This window comes from Oryctolagus cuniculus, chromosome 3 (assembly GCF_051225735.1).
Source record: "Oryctolagus cuniculus isolate XC-2025 breed Fujian yellow rabbit chromosome 3, ASM5122573v1, whole genome shotgun sequence".
NCBI classification, from domain to species: domain Eukaryota; kingdom Metazoa; phylum Chordata; class Mammalia; order Lagomorpha; family Leporidae; genus Oryctolagus; species Oryctolagus cuniculus.
Genome location: NC_142869.1, coordinates 106,114,710 through 106,134,374, shown reverse-complemented (window position 1 = coordinate 106,134,374; position 19,665 = coordinate 106,114,710). Strand labels below are relative to the sequence as shown.

Below are 19,665 nucleotides of genomic sequence, written 5' to 3'. Positions count from 1 at the left end.
GATTTAATTCATTGCTTAGTTTCAAGAACCTGTTTGGAAGATGTTAAGGAATAGGGCATCTACTACACATTCTTGGACCTGAAATAACATCCATCATTGAAAATTTCCTCCTTGGCTCCACATTTTATTCTGTATAGACGTTTTCCAGACATCTTGAACATTGACTTATTTTAATTGTTTTAGGATAGAGACTTTTCTTTATATTTCTGGGCAGGTAACATTCCTGAACTTGGGATCTTTGACCTCACTCTTCGCCAAGGAGAATGGAGTAGATTTAACTAATTGGGGATGAATTTTGGAAAATAATTGAAGCATGTTGACCCAGGCCATTCTAAGGTCCGTCTTTGAATGCGTGTATTGGCACACACTCTCATTTTTGCATTTGGGACCCGAGGGCTGGGTAGGCATGCTTCAGTTCAAAGTGTGTATGACAGGGTGTTGATTGCAGTTTAGCATTAGCAAGACTACTCATGTCGTCTAACCAACATAACCAATTTTGAAAGAGACATTTAGATTTCCTTAGGATTGAGTCTCTGGATTTGTTTCTTAGTTGATTTAAAATGTAAGAGAAAGGTGGTGTATACATTTATTGGGTTCCTCAAAAACTTCCAGAAATTATATTAGCATATTTATATATATGTATGTATAAAACATAGCCTATCTCAGGTACTCGGATAAAAATGCACACACACACCCATGCACATACACATATGAAGCCTATGTGCACATATGCACATCCACATCCACAATGTCTGCCTTTTCTACGTATAGTCAGTTTAACCTCCGATTCCCCAATTTCAACAAATAGTGTCTCCACCCACTCAGCTTTTCAGGTCAAGCTTAGAAGTATCAGTAGTTTCTCACTATCTTTTCTTCACCTGCCTTATCTCACCCATATGCAAACCCTTTCAGCTTAGATATAAGATATTTCTGAGTCTGATCACATGTCGCCACCAGCATCCACTAGCCCCCTTTTCCTTACCATCAGAGACCTACTGCAGCCTTGTGTCTGTCTTCATTGTCCGTCTTGCCTGCCTAGAGTCATGCTTTCACACTGCAGCCAGAAAGATGGACCCAATCATGGATGCTGCTTTGCTTAAACCCTGAGAATTTCCTGAGTTAAAATCTGTCCGAAGCCATGGGAGCCAAATGCCAGTGACCTCTTCTCTCACTTTTCTCACTCCACTTGCTTTACATGTGCCTTTTTGCACTTCCTTAAAAGCATAAAATTGCTTTATACCTTAAGAGCTTTCTATGCACTATAATTTTTGCCTCTGATGCTTGTCTCACATTTTTTCCAAGACTCCTTCCTCCAGTGTAAGTTCTGTGGAGAAGACTTCTCTGATCTTCCTATCTCAGTGAACAATTCAGGCTCACTGAGGCTATGGCTGTCTCCCTCACCCTTTCATGTTGTTTTGCTCTTTTCATTATTTTGGATCTTACATGTGTGGCTGTGGATTATTTAGGGTAGGCTAAGTGGTGGTAACAAATAGATCCCCGGTAGTATACTAATTCTACAGCTGTGGAAGTTTATTTACTGTGTATGTTCCCTGGTTGGCAGAGAGCTCTGCTCTGTGTTGGGGTTCAGCGTCCCACAGGCCTTATGTCTTGTGACTCAACTGTTTCCTAGACTCTCAGGCTAACACAGGGGAACATAAGTAGGTGGGAAATACACTCACCTAATAAAATCTTGGGCCCAGGACTAGTATGCATCACTTCCTTCCTGGATTCATTTGGTGATAATTTGTCCAATAGCCTCAAACGCTTAAGTAGTGATAATAGGACATAGAGTACCCGACTGGGGAGCTGCAAACTAACAATACAATAATAATGTGCCATGGAAGGAGATAACCAGATTTTGTTGGAAATTAACCATCTCTGCTGCATTTGCTCCTTTGGACACAAATTTCTGTGCATAGCCATTTTCTCGCAGAGAGTACACACTTCCTCTCCAAGCAAAGCAACCAAAATTCCCATTTGTATTCTGCTTCCATTTCCAAGTCCAGAATACCTGAATTTTGCTTGACTTTTCCCATCAGGTCAGCATGTGGTTCCTTGTGTTTGATTAAAAGGTGAACTATCAGTTCCCCCTGCTAACAGTAGAGGATAGAAGATGGAAAGCATTTGCACCAGTTTCCATTCAGAAAAGCAAAGATTGAGACAACACAAGGCAGTCAGCAGTCCAGAGCAATGCTGAATTGTTGGGATAGGGGTTCTGAAAACTGCTGCTTTTCCACTGGAGGAAATTCTTGGTTAATACCTAGACCACCTGAGGGAAGTTCTCTTCGCCATTGTACACTGTAATTCTTAGCTTTACCTTCTAAGAAGCTCTTTGTCCAAAGCCACAAGTGAAATGAGCTTTGGGAGGATGTTTTTCATTGAGGTTGTGAAAGTTTTGCTATTTTCTTTCTACTTGTCAAACTCTGGGAGACCAAGGATTGCTTTAGGCATTTGAGTCCAAGGGCTAATGGTTTAATAGGCAGTACATTTCTCTAAAGTTATTAGTCTTTGATCTATGTACTTCCAATCTGGGCTGTGTGTTTGAACCACCCTTCCAGGGTTTTTTTTTGTATCTATATTCTTTGTTTTTTTTTTAAAAAAAACCTTTTTGTTTCAGAATAGTTCTTAGATTTACCAAACAAAAGTTTTGGAGTAATGTGAACAGTTTCCATGTATCTCACACCCAGCTTCCTCTATTATTAGCATCTTATATTAGTATGATATATTTGTCACAATGTAGAAACCCCACCCAGATTCTCCAATTTTTTTTATTTATTTTACTTTTTTATTTTTATTTTTTTGGCAGGCAGAGTGGACAGTGAGAGAGAGAGACAGAGAGAAAGGTCTTCCTTTTGCCATTGGTTCACCCTCCAATGGCCACCGTGGTCAGCGTGCTGCGGCCGGCGCACCGCGCTGATTGATGGCAGGAGCCAGGTACTTATCCTGGTCTCCCATGGGGTGCAGGGCCCAAGTACTTGGGCCATCCTCCACTGCACTCCCTGGCCACAGCAGAGAGCTGGACAGGAAGAGGGGCAACCGGGACAGAATCTGGCGCCCCGACCGGGACTAGAACCTGGGGTGCCGGCGCCGCAAGGCGGAGGATTAGCCCAGTGAGCCGTGGCGTCGGCCAATTTTTTTTATTTTTAAAATATGTATTTATTTGAAAGGGAGGGAGGAGGAGAGGGAGAGAGAGGCCTTGAATGAATGCAATGCACAAGACCACAAGAGAACACTTCCATCTGATAGTTTACTTCCCATATAACTGGAACATCCAGGGCTGTGCTAGGCCCATGCCAAGAGCCAGGATCTCCATCTGAGTCTCCTGCATATGTGGCAGGGGCCAGATATTTCCTACATCATCTCCTGCCTTCCCAGGCACATTGGCAGGGAACTGGATTGGAACCAGAGCAGCTGGGACTTGAAGGACACTCAGATATGGAATGCTAGTGTCACAAGCAGCAGCTTTATACCTCATGCCACAACACCATCCCCAGCTTCCCCGATTATTAACATCTCCTAATAGCATGATATATTTGTCATAATGAATTAACTATACCCAGCATCAGCTGGCTGTATATTTGGGAATTAGTTTCTGTGCCCTGTATCTGTTCCATTGATCTATGCTTGCTAGTATGTGCCTTTTTTTTTTTTTAAGATTTATTCATTTATTTGAAAGACAGAGTTACAGAGAGAGGGAAAAGCAGAGGAAGAGATCTTCCATCTATTGGTTTGCTCCTCTTGTGGCCAGGAGCTAGGGGTTTCATCTGGGTCTCCCTCATGAGTGCAGGGTCCCAAGAACTTGGGTCATTTTCTGCAGCTTGCTCAGGCACATTAGCAGAGAGCTGGATCAGAAGTGGAGCATCTGAGTCTTGAATCAGTACCTATATGGGATTCTGGCACTGCAGGTCACAGTTATACTTGATACACCAGAGTGCTGGACTCATGCATACTGTTTTAATTACTATATCTTTGTGGAATGCTTTGAAATCAGGTATTGTGAGGCTGGAAGCTAGAAGCTTAATTTTTCCCCCTGAGGATCTATTTGGCTATTCTGGGTCTTTCATGGTTTCATATGAATGTTAGGATTCTTTTTTCTGCTGCTGTAAGGAAATTCATTGGTATTTTGATAAGGATTGCTTTAAATTTATAGATTGCTTTAGATAGTATGGGCATTTTAGCAACATTAATTTTTCCAATCTGTGAGCAATGAACATTTTTCCATTTGTGTGTGTGTGTGTGTGTGTGTGTTCTTGGTGATTTCTCTCTTAGAATTTTTGTTGTAGAATTCTTTCACTTCTTTGGTTAGATTTATTCCTGAATATTACACTTTTGTAGCTATTTTGAATGCTATTTCCTTCTTGATTTCTCTTTCAGTGAGATCATTATTAGTGTATAAAAGTGCTACTGTTTTTTATGTGTTGATTTTGTATCTTGTGACTTTCCTGAATTGTTTCATCAGTTCTAACAGCTTTGTGGTGGAGTGTTAGGTTTTTCATGTACAAAACCAAGTTGTCTGCAATCATGAGTGTTTTGATTTGCTCCTTTCTAATTTTCATGCCCTCTATTTTTTCTCTTATACAATTCCTTCTGCCAATACTCCCATAATATGTTGACCAAGAGTGGAGAGAGTAGACATTCTTCTCTTGTTCCAGATCTGATATGATATCGATGATATTGGCCACTGGTTTGTTATATATAGTTAATATTTTAAGGTATATCGCTTGCTTCCTGAAATCTATGCTTCTTACCCACAGCTGCTTCTGGCTACCTTAAAGCATTCTGAAAAAAACATGTGTGAGTTGGAAAGAATCTTCCATTGTTTTATTTTTTTTCCAGTTGAATCTGTTTAAATTTTGATTTCTAGTAAGCATTTGCCCTCCATTTTCAGCCTTATCTTCTGATATTTAGATTCATTGACTGTTTGCTTTGCCATCTCAGCAAGTTCCTGACTTTCTGTTTCCCATGCAGTTAGCTTTCCCCTGAGCCTGTCAGTTTGTATAATACTGTGGAAAGAACTACAACAATAAGCCAACACAAACTAATTTTCAAAATTCAAACTCCCTGGAGCCCTGGGCTCAGTAGGCATTTGGTCAGCCTTTCTCATTGTTGTAAGGCAACAGTGTTCTCAATTATATTTTTTAAATACAATGTTACATTTGTATACTCTGTAATTTCTAAATCTTTCCAGCCTATGATATCTGTCCCAAACTACTCACGGCTTGGCTTATGAAACATAGTTTGGTTATTTTCATGGTTGCAGAGATCCAAGGCACGCATGTTGGTATCATTTCAGACAATGTTTAAGCTAAAACAAATAGATCTCATTTTATAATGACTGCACCCATAGTTGGCTGTTTTTCACTCATAAAATTTTTTCAGGGCAGATCTTCCTGAATAGCATGAGTATGTCCTCTGAGCAGTGATCTGGAGACTCCAGCATCTTCTAGGTGGAGGTGCTTCTATTTTTTAGGACTTTATCTGCAGCCAGCTCACAGAAGGAGAGGGAGAGGAGAAAGGGAATGAATTACACTTTACCAGCCAGTTCTTGAAGCCTTTGCCCGAAAGCAACACTGCTCTCTTCAGCTCATGTTCTGTAGACCAATATATATATATATATATATATATATATATATATAATATCTGTACACAAGAGTGGCTGAGTCATTCATCCCTGTTTGGACAATCATTTCCCAATAACAAACACTCAACCATCCTTGTCACAGTCTGAATGCATGCATGTGCTTAAGTGTCTGTTTATCATGTTTAAGTGTTAATAGCTCAGAGACTTTTCTGTTTGTTCACTTGCATATTCTTATGACAAGAGCAATGTCTTTCTTAGAGTAGGCATTCAATAAATATTGTTGAATAAATGGAAATGAGATTAATAAGGTAGACTCTGGGGTTTATGTCCTTCACTGTGGCACTTGTTGACTTTCTAAATTCAGGATCCTTGTCTCAGTTTTCCATCATCAAAGTGGAGAGTCACATTACCCACCTCATAATATGGGTTTTAAATAGGATAATTGCTTAGTGTAGCTCTCAGTTCATATTAAGCATTTAGTAACCATAGCTAATATTATTATCATTTCCATTATATGTATATATATACATACACACACACACACATATATATATATATGTATATATATGCCTTCATATTCACCATGTCATGGGTTTTTGAGGACAGAGTTTCATTTCTGGAATTTAAACAGATTCCACTATTAAAATGGTTGTTTTGAACCTCAGTAGGAGTATGATGTTAAAGCAGTTCACTCTTTTGGATTCCTAAGTTTAGAGGATTGTATTCTAAACTGAAGAAAATTGAGGGGCTCAAACTGGAACACACATAATGTTATAGTGCTGAGAGAGTCCTGCTGATAAAATTCTATCCTAAGTAGCAAGAATCCCTGTTAACCTTTAAACTGTATGTGAAGGAAATTATCTGTAGACAAAATTTCAAAGAAAATAGAAATTACTGTCAAGTTTATCAATCAACTGCCTAATGAAATATGTCATTTAAGGGGAAATTTCATTACCATTCCAGAATACAGATATTTCATTATCTTTGCCACATTTTAGGTAACACATTTATTAAATGAAAAAGCATTGAAACTTTCAGTTATTAAGTAAATGTCTGTTTAACTCCTACCCTGTTCCACTTACTCTGCCAGGCATTGGAGTTACAGTGATAAGCTAGAGAGAGAAGATGTAGTCTAGAAGATATATAAACAACCAAGTGAGAAATTAGAATACCAAGTGATAGCAAACATAGCTTGCTGTGGCAGTATGAAGCGTATCCTACCATGGTTAGGGATTCCAGAATGGTTTCCCAGAAAAAGTGCTATCTTGAGACCCACTTGAAATATTGGTAGTACCTAGTCAGATATATAATACTTTAGCATTTCTGATGATGCAGAGTTTATTTTTGATTTGTTTTATATCATTACATTAGAAGAATTTACTTAGTAAATATTAAGTAGATCTTCTGTATATAAAGACAATTGAAAATGAATCTTGGTGAAGAATGGGATGGGAGAGGGTGTGGGAGATGGGATGGTTGTGTGTAGGAGGGAGATTATAGGGGGAAAAAGCCACCATAATCCAAAAGTTGGACTTTGGAAATTTATATATATTATATAAAAGTTAAAAAAAATCTTGTCACTTTCGTAGGGAGACTTTTTAATGTACATGGGCATAGGAATTCTTCATTTGGACCTCTTCACATTCAACATTAGAGAATGTTAGATTTGGTTTATCGAGCATATAGGTTTGAGGTGCCTGCATTGTGGTGTAGTGGATTAAGCTGCATCCTCTATCAGAGCACCAGTCTGAGGCCTGGCTGCACCACTCTTAGTCTGCTTCTCTGCTTATGTGCCTTGGAAAGCATCAAGATATTATACAAGTATTTGGGTTCCTGCCACCAGTGTAGGAGATATGGATGGGGTCCCAGGCTCCTGACCTCAGCCTGGCCCAGTCCTGGCTGTTGCAGCCATTTGGGCTGTGAACCAGTGGATGAAGGATCTATTTCTCTCTCTCTCTCTCTGTCTCTCTCTCTCTCTCTCTCTCTCTCTCTCTCTCCTGGCTTTGGTTCATTGTGACAAAGATTCTAATATGAGATGTTAATAGGGGATATGGAATGAAGGGTATATGAGAATTGTTTGTATTATTACCTCATTTTTTTGGTAAATTTAAAATTATTTTGAAATAAAATATCATTTGTTAAAGAATATAGATACATTGATCTGAATATGCATCACCAGGGCATACTCTGGGCTATGCGACCAAAAGTGTGGGTATAAATCTGAGCTCCACAGCTCAGGAGCTACATGACCTTGAGTAGATACCTTAACCTTGCTTGGCTGCCTATTCGAGGATAATCAGTATATTGTGAGGACTTGGTGATAAGGTATTTTTAATACTAATACTCAATAAGCACCAGGATGTAATTCTTGTCACTGCTGTTATTATATTAATAATTCATATTTATGCCTCTACCACCTGTGTACCAGGAAAACAGAGTGAAATTTGAAGACTTAACCCAAAATATTCTGTACTAATCCAGATACTTTCCAAAAGGGAAAAGGCACCTCCAGTAGATGTTCAGAAATATTCAGAGGTAGCTTATGCCCCTAGAACAGCTTGTTGATGATTTTAGAATGTGTTAAGACACTTAGTACAATTACCTTTGCCACACAATTTAGTATAGAAGTTCTTCTAGGCAGGGCCTGGTTCACCTTATGTGTTGATAATGATAGACCCAAGTTGTTCCTTATATCACATAACTGATATGCTAAAAAAATGCTTGAAAGGTAGATTTTAAAAATTAGATTATAGTTTATAAATTAGAATCATGCTGGTATCCCATGTGGGTATTGGTTCAAGTTCTGGCTGCTCTACTTCTCATCCAGCTCTTTGCTATTGCCTGGGAAATCAGTAGAAGATGGCCCATATCCTTGGGCCCCTATACCGATGTGGGAGACCTGGAAAAAGCTCCTGGCTCCTGGAATTGGATCAGCTCAACTCTGGCTATTGTGGCCATTTGGGGAGTGAACCAGCAGATGGAAGACTTCTCTCACTCTCTGCCTCTGTCTGTCTGTAACTCTGTCTTTCAAATAAATAGATCTTTAAACTAAGATCTTTAAAGCCTATTGAACAGAGCCTTTGCCATGCATAAAATATCATGTATATCTGGTACCCTATAATTCATTTTTAATTCATCCTTTTCATAATTCTCATTTTCAGGTCTAGCATAATTAACATTATATAGTATACTTGGGAATGAGTCACATTTGATAGCCTCACTTTATAGATGTTTTGGATTTTTTTGTTTATATACTTTCAGTGACCTTTTCAGCTGCAAATATACCTAACAGCAGTATCTCCATGCTTCTTTGTATTATTAAACAGAGGATACTTGGAAGAATTTTATCTTTCGCACGATTTAAGTTTATTGTTGTATATAATAGTTAATGTTTCCTGAAAATTCAGTTATATCAATTAGTTATTACATAGTAACAAATCCTTCAAAATAGAGTGGCCTAAAACAGTGTGTGCTCATGTCAGCTGGGTGCTTGTGTTGATTTGGACTGGGCCCAACTGATCAGGGCTGAACTTGCTCTCCCATCACAAGACAGCTAGAGGGTATTCTAGAAGCTGCCTAATTCTAGATGGTTGTCACTCATGTGACTCAGCTCTGCTCCATGAAGTCCCTCGCCTGCCAGCAGGCTGGCTTCAGCTTTTTTCCCTTTTACATCAGGGAGCAGAAGTGTACCTAGACCTCTTGAGGCCTCTCTTGAAGCTCTGAATTTCCCCTGTGTCTTCTGGCCAAGGAAGTCCAGAGGGCTAGCTTAATTTCAGGGCATAAAGCTGCAGAATCCTCATGTTGAAGGAATTACCACACAAAGTCATATGCAAAAGTGTGGAGCTCTGCTTTTTTTTTTTTTTTTTTTTTTATTTGAGATGGAGAGTTACAGATACAGGGAGAGACCTAAAGGTCTTCGATACACTGGGTTGCTATCCAAATGACTGCAAAGGCTGGAGCTGGGCCAATTCGAATACAGGAGCCAGGCGCTTCTTCCAGGTCTCCTCCATGGATGCAGAAGCCCAAGTACTTGAGCCGTCTATCACTGCTTTCCCTGGCCACAGGCAGAGAGCTGCATCTGAGGATGAGCAGCTGGGACATGAACTGGTACCCATATCACCCATTTTGGGAGCTTAACCTACTCTGTCATAGTTAACCAGAGAGGGTTAACCTACTCTGTCACAGTGCAGGCCCCTGGACTTCTCTTGCAAACAATGTACTAGAATATCATTAAGGAGGAATGAGCCTCAGCGTTCCCAGCCCCTGACCCAAATGGTTCTCAGATTGCTGTGAACTTTGAGATCTTTTGCTTGCCTTTTGTGGAGGCTTGTGTTTCTGTTCTTATTAGTAGGCTATTGGGGGAATCTTTGTTGCTGATGTGCCTACTTTAAAAGGCATTTAATTATAACCTTCCTTCTTGGTTTTCATTTTCCTTTGACTAATTTACTTAGAAAACCACTGGCGAACATCATCAGGGATGTGTGGAAAATAGCTCTCAGTCCTGTGGCATTAGGAACTCTTGTTTGTGGGGCTGTCTGTTGCTTAGAAAACTAAATTTTGCTACTAGAGTTTATCATAAAGAAATGTGTTTCCAGACGGAGCTAGAGTGAGGTTCTTAACAAGAGAAAGTTACAACATTGATTTATTCTCCCCCAATGAAAGCATCCCACACTTTACACAGGAAGTTCCGAGAGAGAAAGCAGGGTTCCTGTTCCTTTTGTTTCCTACGTTCTATCTCCAGCTTGCAGCACCTTATCTAGGACTCATATTAGGTTCAATGAGTGAATGAATGCATTGATGATTTGTAGTAGCTTTAAACCTGGGTAGACTTGTGAAAATCCCCAGTGCTTGCTGTGTTCTAAAAAATGCAGTGCCGGTAATACTTTCTTGCCTCTGAGGGGGTATTACAAGGATTAACTAATGCCAGGGAAGGGCTTTGGTATGCCTAGATGAAGGGCGTCCTATAACTATAATGTTTTATTGTTATAATACCATAAAATGCTTTTTGGGACATATAGCTTACATATTTTCCATAAAATTAATCCATAAATCATGTACAAAATGTATCAAATCCAAAAGCAATAGCTTTGACCTTAGAATTGCTGCAGCAGTAGTTTGATGATATACTACCTACTACATCAGCAGTACTCTAAAGTATATTAAACGTGCTTCCATATATTCAAAATGTGCAAACACTTAAAACAAATGACTGGGTGCTTAAAAAATTACATGATTCAGAGTATTTTCATATGCAGCACAAGTATTCTTAATACATTATCATGAATGCTGGCATTTTTTGTTGTCTTCTCTAATTCCCTTGAAATATTCACAATTAATATAAAAATGTTCCATAGAACAGCTTTACAGTTTCTTTCTTTGAAAGATCATCTTTGTTTCCTCATATTTCTGCTTAATAGTCACTTACAAATGTCCATGGAGCTTTTAATGGAATGTCAGCATGCATAATCTTTTCGTTACATCTTTGTTTTATGCCATCCACATGGCAAATATAATTCTGACAGTTTTTTTAAGAGAACTACTCATTTCTTTGCAGCAGGTAAACTGTCAAACTTGTAACTATCTGTGAATGAAATAAATACGTTGTCATTACCTGTGTTGCCAGAAAGGAGTTACCCATTTGCGTATACTTGGAGGAACTATTATGATTTTCTAAATGTACGTTTCAGAAACATAAAAATATCTGTCATGAGTAGACTCTTGCTTAAATAAGGTTGTTTTCAAATGCATCCATTGCTGTATGTTGCCCATAGAAGGACATTCTTCTATAAGTATTAAATCAAAATGGTGTGGGAATTCTTTTCCCGAGGGACTTAGCCAAGCAGAGAATATCTCTGAATGGATATTTCTATCACAGATGCAAGGTAACCTTTAAATATTTGCATAGTGTAATGCCAGGCAACAGGTTTAGGGAGACAATTACTCATTCCTCCTGCATTCCTTGTCCATTTTCTCAGTGAGTGGCCTGAACCATTGTCCGTTTATCTCCCATTTTATTGAAAAGATCAAGGTCATGTGGTATGAATTCGTTTAACTACTCTTCTCTCAAAAATTGCTTGCATAATCTCATTGTCATCTTCTCCTCTGAAATGAAAGTTGTCCATGAAACATAAAATTTTCTGATGAAGCAATTTTTCTGACTCAGTGTTTCTAACACCTATATACTTTGGTTATCATAGCTGCTTTAATTCTTTGTGTTAGCATTGTTTTTGATGATGTCTCTTTCTGGGTGATTCTGAGTAATCTGAGTGTAGACATGGCACCTTGAATATCACTTTCTGTTACATTTCTGATATCTATTGTCAACACATCAACTGAGTGAATTCAGTTTATATATGAGAAGTATATTCTATCGCTTCTCGGGCTTTTGGCTAAGAGCAAGTATGAGAAGTATATTCTACACAGAACTTAGAGTACTTAATACTGAATTGAATATATAGATGAACAGTTCCAACTCTGAATATTTTATGTTTAGGTACCAAAATGATTTAAATACAAATAGATACTAGATTCTTAAACTGATGAAGAGCCATATGGAAGTAGAGGTCGCTCTTTAAAAACTGAATATATGTGTGTGTAAAACACACTCTGAACACCGTATTTTGTTAAAAATGACATGCCTTGATGGATCCAGTTTGGCTTTCCATGTAAATAGGGTCTACTATTTTTATTTTCATACCTCTCTACCCGAGAAAAGGTCTTATTTTTATTTCCCAATAGGTCTTGACATAGGGAACAAAAGCTACAATTCTGCTTTTTATCCCTGCCTCTTTGTATCTGAAGAAGATAAATGTGGATTTAAGTGGCTAAGATGCTTTCTGCCTAGTTATATTTTATAATTGCTTTTTTCTATATGCTTCCAATTGTGGGAAAAGATGCTATAAATAGGGTAGTTTATGTTAGCTGAATGTTTCGGAGAAAGTATGAAAACAGGGTATTCAGAGGAAAATAAAGGTAAGTGTAAGGACAATAAGGAGGATGTCTTAATCAAGGATGAGAGAAAAGTGGAATAAGCATTGGCCATATCAGGTATGAGAAGGATAATCTGAAATACTCTAATTTATGTGTTAAGACTTTGTGTATAGACAGAGCATTTTGAATGGAAGGAAAGAGTCCCACTGGCTTTGGAGATGGTCTTGCAGAAAGGGTTGAGGACGTCCTGTTGCACGCCACAGCTAAGATCTGTGCCTTTCACTCCCTGCTCTGCAGAGCAGGCTGCAGTAAAGAGCTGCTTGCCAACACCCCTGTGGAGCTGACAAAGTCTACTCTGCTTTCTATAGGATATAAGGGTGAGATTCAGTGATCTGCACAGGGTCTCACATCTCCAAAGTGGGCAAGGCACTCTTTAAATTCAGGCTTTCTGATTCTGAAGCCTAAGAGGTTTTTTTTTTTTTTTTTTCCCTAGAGAAGGAGATGAAGAAGATGAACTATGACTTTAGAGGTAGCACAGATATGTATGGATACAATGGTAATGGAAATTTGTTTATTTGAAGGTTGCTTAAAATGGAGGATGGGTGAGGCACTCAATTATGTAAACATTACATTGGGCAGCCAGAAGTTGAGCTTAACATACTGAATAGACAACAGTAGCATATCTGTTATTCTTATTTAGAGGGCACATTTTAAATATGTTGAATACATGGACAGAGTTCACAATCTTGGCTCTTGTGGTCTTTCTTTTTCTCTTGGTCTGTCTGCCTGTCTCCCACATAGCAGCAGATAGTGGACCAAGTATTTGGGTGCTTGTGGACAGACTAGGATGGAATTTGTGGTTCCTAGCTTTGGCCTTATCCAGCCCTGGCTACTGTGGTTATTTGGAGTAAGTGAACCAGTGCATGGAAATTCTCAACGTCTGTCTCTCTCTCTCTGCCTTTCAAATAAATTAATAAGTCATGAAAAAGATATTGGCTCTCTCTTTGGGGTCTTCCTCCTATTATTGCTGGGATTTTGGATCAGTTGAATGGAAAATCACTTACCTCTTAAGGTTTTTGGAACCTTAATATGAAATATAGTGTGGATCAGTGGTTTATAATTCAAATGATTTTGCTCCCCATGGGATAGGTAATGTCTAGACATTTTTTTTTTTCATTGTCATAGCTGGTGTGTGAAGGTTATGCTATTCTAAGAGCTAAAACCAAAGCAGGCACTATGGTACAATGGGTCAAGCTTATGTTTGAGACTCCCATGTCCCATATTGGAGTACCTGAGTTGGAATCCCACCTCCACTTCTGATCCAGCTTTCTCCTACTGCATACCCTGTGAGGCAGCAGATGAGGCTCAGGTACTTGGGTCTCTACCATCCATATGGAAAGAGAGGAAGGGAAGGGGGATGGGAATATCATTATATGTTTAGAATTGTGTCTATGGACCATAATCTGCTAAAAACTAATTTAAAAAAAGAGGTGAAGGCAGAGTGTCTTGCTCAAGGTCACGTAGTGCTGAAAGGCAATATCAAGGTTTGGACTAAAGCCTATATCATTCCAAAGCACTTTCCACAGACTTGCTTTATTCTCTTTAAAGTATTTATTTCCATTGACCTTTCATTTTAGATATTTGGAAAAACAATATAAATATTTATGCCTAATTTATGAGATATAGTGAGCAGAGCTTGCCCACTCTATTGTGTCCCTGTTCATTTACGATGCCCATATAGGAAAATGTTGATTTTTCTGGTTATAGCTGACTGCTGCAGTTAAACCTCTGCCCATTCTGTACTGCACACTCAAGCCAGACTTCTAGATCAGTGACAAAATATTCATATCTGTAATCATCACCATCACCGTAGAGCAAAAGATCTGGCAGTACTATAAGTAATATGCTGCTTCCATTTTTTTTGTAGTTTTAACAAGAAAGAAGCAGGTCAAATAAGAATATTGCAGAGTTTTACCCACAAGGACACTCTTCACTGAGAACCTTGAGGGATGGAAGGTGCTACAGACATGTGCCAATGGAAGGGTGGATGGAAACTGTTGGATGACCAGCTCCCCAAATCTGAGTTTGAAAGCTTATTTAGATTCTTGTCTTCTTCTTGGTGAACAAGAAGGTAGCATTTTTTTTTAAAGCCAATAGGTTAGGCACCCAAAAGTTGCCATGGTTTATGTGGCCAGTTTTTAAAAAGTAAAGAAGTGAAACCCTGAGACCTCATCTGTCTTGAAACTCAAGTAAATCATCATGTGGATGATGAAGTATAGGCTGCAGTTACTTCAGAGTGGTATACACTTTGGAAATGTGTTTCTTCAGGATAGAAATTACGAGGTGCTCAGACTAATTCTCTGAAGTCATAAAGGGAATAAAGAGTTCTAATAGCTTGTTACTGTAAGTTGGTGCCCAGGGAGTAGAATGTTATGTTCAACATTAAATTTTCATATCTGTATCATGAACAAAGTATTGATTTTGTGAGAATAGGCTTATTACAGAATACAATTCACTTCAAAATGACAGTGAATGTAAATTAATCTTTTTTGATGGTTCAGAAGTATATTTTATATTTAATACATTTCAATTAAATGAAGTTTATTTTTAAAAGATAAGCAAAATTGACAAACGTTGAGCTAGACTAAGTGATAAAAAAGAGCGAAGACTACAATAAATAAAATCAGAGAAGGAAAAAGAAGATATTCCAATTTATACCACAGAAATGAGTCATTAGGGGTTATACAAATACATTTATGGATATGTGTATAATTATATATGTTTATATATGCAATATATATAATTTATATATTTTGTAAGTATATATATAACATAATTTATATGTATAAATAACACCAAAATTTAACCAATGAAGACAGAAAACTGAACAACCAGGAACAACTAATGAGATTGGAGCAGTAGTACAAAGTCTTCCAACAAGAAAAGCCAAGGACAGTGGTTGATGTTTGCTGCAGTGGTTTAGATGTTGCTTGGTGTGCCTGCATCCCAGAATGGAGTGCCTAAGTTTGAGTGGCAGCTATGCTTTCAATTTCAGCTTTCAGTTAATGTCTATCCCGGGAGGGAGACAGCAGTTGTTGGTTCCCTGCCACCCATGTGGGAGACCTAGTTTGAGTTCCCAATTCCTGACTACTGCCTCATCCAGCCCTCACTGTTACAGGCATTGGAGGAATAAACTGGTGAATAGGGGTTCTGTATTTGTCTGTCTTTCTGCCTTTCAAATAAATAAATAAATAAATAAGCCCAAGACAAGATGGCTTCACTGCTGAATTCTTTTTTTTTCTTTTTTTTGAAAGGCAGAGTTAGAGAGAGACAGAGGAAGAGACAGAGATCGTCCATCTGCTGATTCACTCCGCAAATAGCCACAATAGTTGTAGCTTGGCCACTCTGAAGACAGGAGCCAGGAGATTCTTCCAGGTTTCCATGTGGGTACAGGGGCCCAAGCACTAGGCCATCTTCTGCTGCTTTCCCAGGCAGATTAGCAGGGAACTGGATCAGAAGTGGACCAGCTGGCCGGCGCTGCGGTTCACTAGGCTAATCCTCTGCCTTGTGGCGCCAGCACGCTGGGTTTTAGTCCCGGTCAGGGCACTGGATTCTGTCCCGGTTGCCCCTCTTCCAGGCCAGCTCTCTGCTGTGGCCAGGGAGTGCAGTGGAGGATGGCCCAAGTGCTTGGGCCCTGCACCCCATGGGAGACCAGGATATCCTGGCTCCTGCCATCGGATCAGCGCGGTGCGCCAGCCACAGCACACTGGCAGCGGCGGCCATTGGAGGGTGAACCAATGGCAAAGGAAGACCTTTCTTTCTGTCTCTCTCTCTCACTGTCCACTCTGTCTGTCAAAAAATAAATAAATAAAATAAAATAAAAAGAAGTGGACCAGCATTGTTGGAGGAAGTTTTACCTCCTACACCACGAAACCGGCCCCCACTGCTGAATTCTACCAAACTTTTAGGGGAGAAATTAACGCCAACTCTTCTCAAAATATGCTAAAACATGGAAAGAGAAGAAAGAATTGAAAACTTGTTCCACAAAGCCAGAATTATCCTGAAACCAGACAAGAAGAGCAAATACACAAGAGATAGAAAAGAATCAGCAACAAAAAAGAAAACTATGAACTGGTATTCCTGATGAACATAAATGCAAAACTTCTCAACAAAATACTGACAAATCGAATCCAAAAGCACATCAAAAATTCCATTCCCCATGATCAAGTAGGATCTATTTCAAAGATAGAAGCATAATTCATCTGCAACTCAATACACATAATTCATCATATCAATATAATGAAGGATAAAAATCATGATCATATCAATGGATGCAGAAAATCATTCAGTAAATCTTAACATCTTAAGCAGTAAAATCTCTAAAGAGATTAGGGTAGGAGGCACATACCTCAACATAATAAAGACTGCATAGGATGAACCCATAGCTAATATCAAACTGATAGAAAAAACAGCAGTTCCCTGTAAGATAGCACTCTGGGCAAGGAAGGCATTCTTAGGCACTCTTATTCAACATTTGTATAGTACTGGATGTTTTAGCTGGAGCAACTAGACTAGAGAAACAAATAAAAGGCACACAAATAGAAAGGGAGGTATTTAAATTATTCCTGTTTGCATATGCTATGATTCTGTATGTAAAGCATCTAAGCACTCCACTGAAAGGTTATCAGAACAAACAAATTTAGTGGAGTTGTAGGATGCAAGATCAACATATAACAATCAGTAGCATTTTTATATACCAATAACCAGCTTGCTGAGGAAGAACTCAGGAAAACAACCCCATTTAAATTAGCTGCAAAAACTACCTTGGAATAAAGTTAACCTAGAATGTGAAAGACATCTACAATGAGAATTATAAAACAATTATAACAAATGAAGAACACACACACAAAGATTTTTGTGTTCATGGATTAGAAGAATCAATATTTTTAAATGTCCATATTACCCAAAGCAATTTACAGGTTCAATGTTTCCCATACAGATATCAGTGACATTCTTCACAAAAGTATACAAAAAAAATACGTAAGTACAAAAGTCCCTAAATATCCAAAGCAATTTGAACAAAAAGAACAAAGCTCCATGCATGTGTGTGTGTGATAATACCTGATATAAACTACATAATTGTCATAATCAAAACAGCACAGACTGGGACAGGCTCTGCGGCATAGTAGGCTAACCCTCTGCCTGTAGTGCCGGCATCCCATATGGACCCCGGTTCATGTCCCGGCTGCTCCACTTCGGATCCAGCTCTCCGCTATGGCCTGGGAAAGCGGAGGAAGATGACCCAAGTGCTTGGGTCCCTGCACCCTTGTGGGAGACCCAGAAGAGGTTCTGGCTCTTGGCTGTGGATTGGCTCAACACTGGCTGTTGCAGCCATTGGGGAGTGAACCAGGGAAGGAAGATCTTTCTGTCTTTCCCTCTCTGTATCTACAACTCTATGTCTCAAGTAAATAAATAGAAGATTTAAACAAAACAAAGCAAACAAAGAACAGCACAAACATGGCGTAAAAACAGATATAAATGTTAACAGAACAGTGATCTGTTTACAACCAGCTGATTCTCCACAAAGTGACAAAAACATACCTTGGAGAAAGGACAACCTCTTAAATAAATAAATTGTTCTGAGTAAACTGCATATCCACATGCAGAAGATTGAAATTTGACCCCCACCACTCATCCTATACAAAAGTCAGCTCAAAATGAGCCAAAGACCTAATGTAAGACCCAAAACCCTGAGACTACTATAAGGAAACAGGGGTAACACTTCAAAACATAGATGTAAGCAAATGGCTTTTTAGATAAAATGAGAAAACACAGACAAGGAAATCAAAATTAGACTAATGGAATGATAGCAAAATAAGAAACTTCTGCAAAGAAAATAAAACCAATATAGTGAAGAGACAAATTGTGAAATGGAGATAATATTTTCAAGCTATTCATCTGTCAAAGGAGTAACATTCAAAATATTTAAGAAACTTGAAAAAAATTCAAAATATCCTCCTAAAAGAATACATTAACAACGACAAATCATCTGAGATTTTTCTTTAAAAAGTACAAGTGACCAAAAGCATCTAAAGTTACTTAGCACAATAAATATAAGGGAAATGGAAATCAAACAACAAAGAAGTGTCATTTCACCCCTTAGAATGATTACTACCCAAAATGCAAAAATAAAAATAAAAATAACAAATGCTAGCAAGGCTTTGCAGTATAGGGAACCCTAATGCACTGTTGGTGGGAATGTATCTTAGTATAACCATTATGGAGAAGGTGTGGCATGTTTTCAAAAGATTAAAAACAGATCTGTGTGATCCATCTATTCCACTTCTGGCTATACATCTAAAGTAAATGAAATCAGCATGCACTTACGTTTATAACAGCATTTTTCACACTTGCCAAGATATGGAATCAACCAAGACATCAATTGACAGATGAATGGATCAAGAAAATAGAGTCTACATAAAGAGTAGAATATTATTTAGCCACCAAAATGAATTAAATCCTTTCATTTGCAATGAAATAGATGGACATGGAGGGCATAATGTTAAATGAAATAAGCCTAACCCAGAAAGACAGTCATGGCCTGTTCTCTCTGAGATGTGGAAACTAAAAATAGTTGACCTGAATGCAGAATGGTAATGGCTAGAGGCTAGGAAAAGTGGCAGGCTGGGAACGGGGGAAGAGGGAAGTTGTACAATGAGTATCAAAGCACACTTAGGTACAAGTCATAAGTTCTGTGTTCATAGCACAGTGGGGGTGACGGTAGTTCACAGTAATAAACTATACAATTTATGAAGAACTGGAAGAGAGGAGCTCAAAGGTTCTAAACCTAAAAAAGATAAGGAAGTGGAAAGAGTCACGTGATTTGATAATGCATGCTGTATATATTTGTTGTAATATTTTTTTAAAAAAAACAGTCTATAAAAACAGAAAATTGATTTTTGTTTAATCCTGCTTGTTCCCAGATTTAATGAACAAAATGGCCTCTCTTTGCATGCTTTTCTTGGAGGATGGCCTCATTCAATTGAAAGCATTTTGAGAACTCCTGAATGATGCTGTGATATCTTGAATTGCAATTAGATGAGGTGGTTACCCCAGGAAAGGCAGAGGGGCTACATAGTATACCCTTGCCTCCA

At 38.6% G+C, this 19,665-nt stretch overlaps 1 protein-coding gene and 1 pseudogene across 7 annotated transcripts in view; both read left to right on the top strand.

Moving 5' to 3' along the window:
* The window catches only part of LOC149127451 (protein lin-28 homolog A pseudogene), a 46,733-nt pseudogene extending 46,441 nt beyond the window's left edge, over positions 1-292 (top strand).
* The window catches only part of THSD7B (thrombospondin type 1 domain containing 7B), a 985,451-nt gene that overhangs the window by 289,674 nt on the left and 676,112 nt on the right, over positions 1-19,665 (top strand). The gene's annotated exons all lie outside the window — the stretch shown is intronic.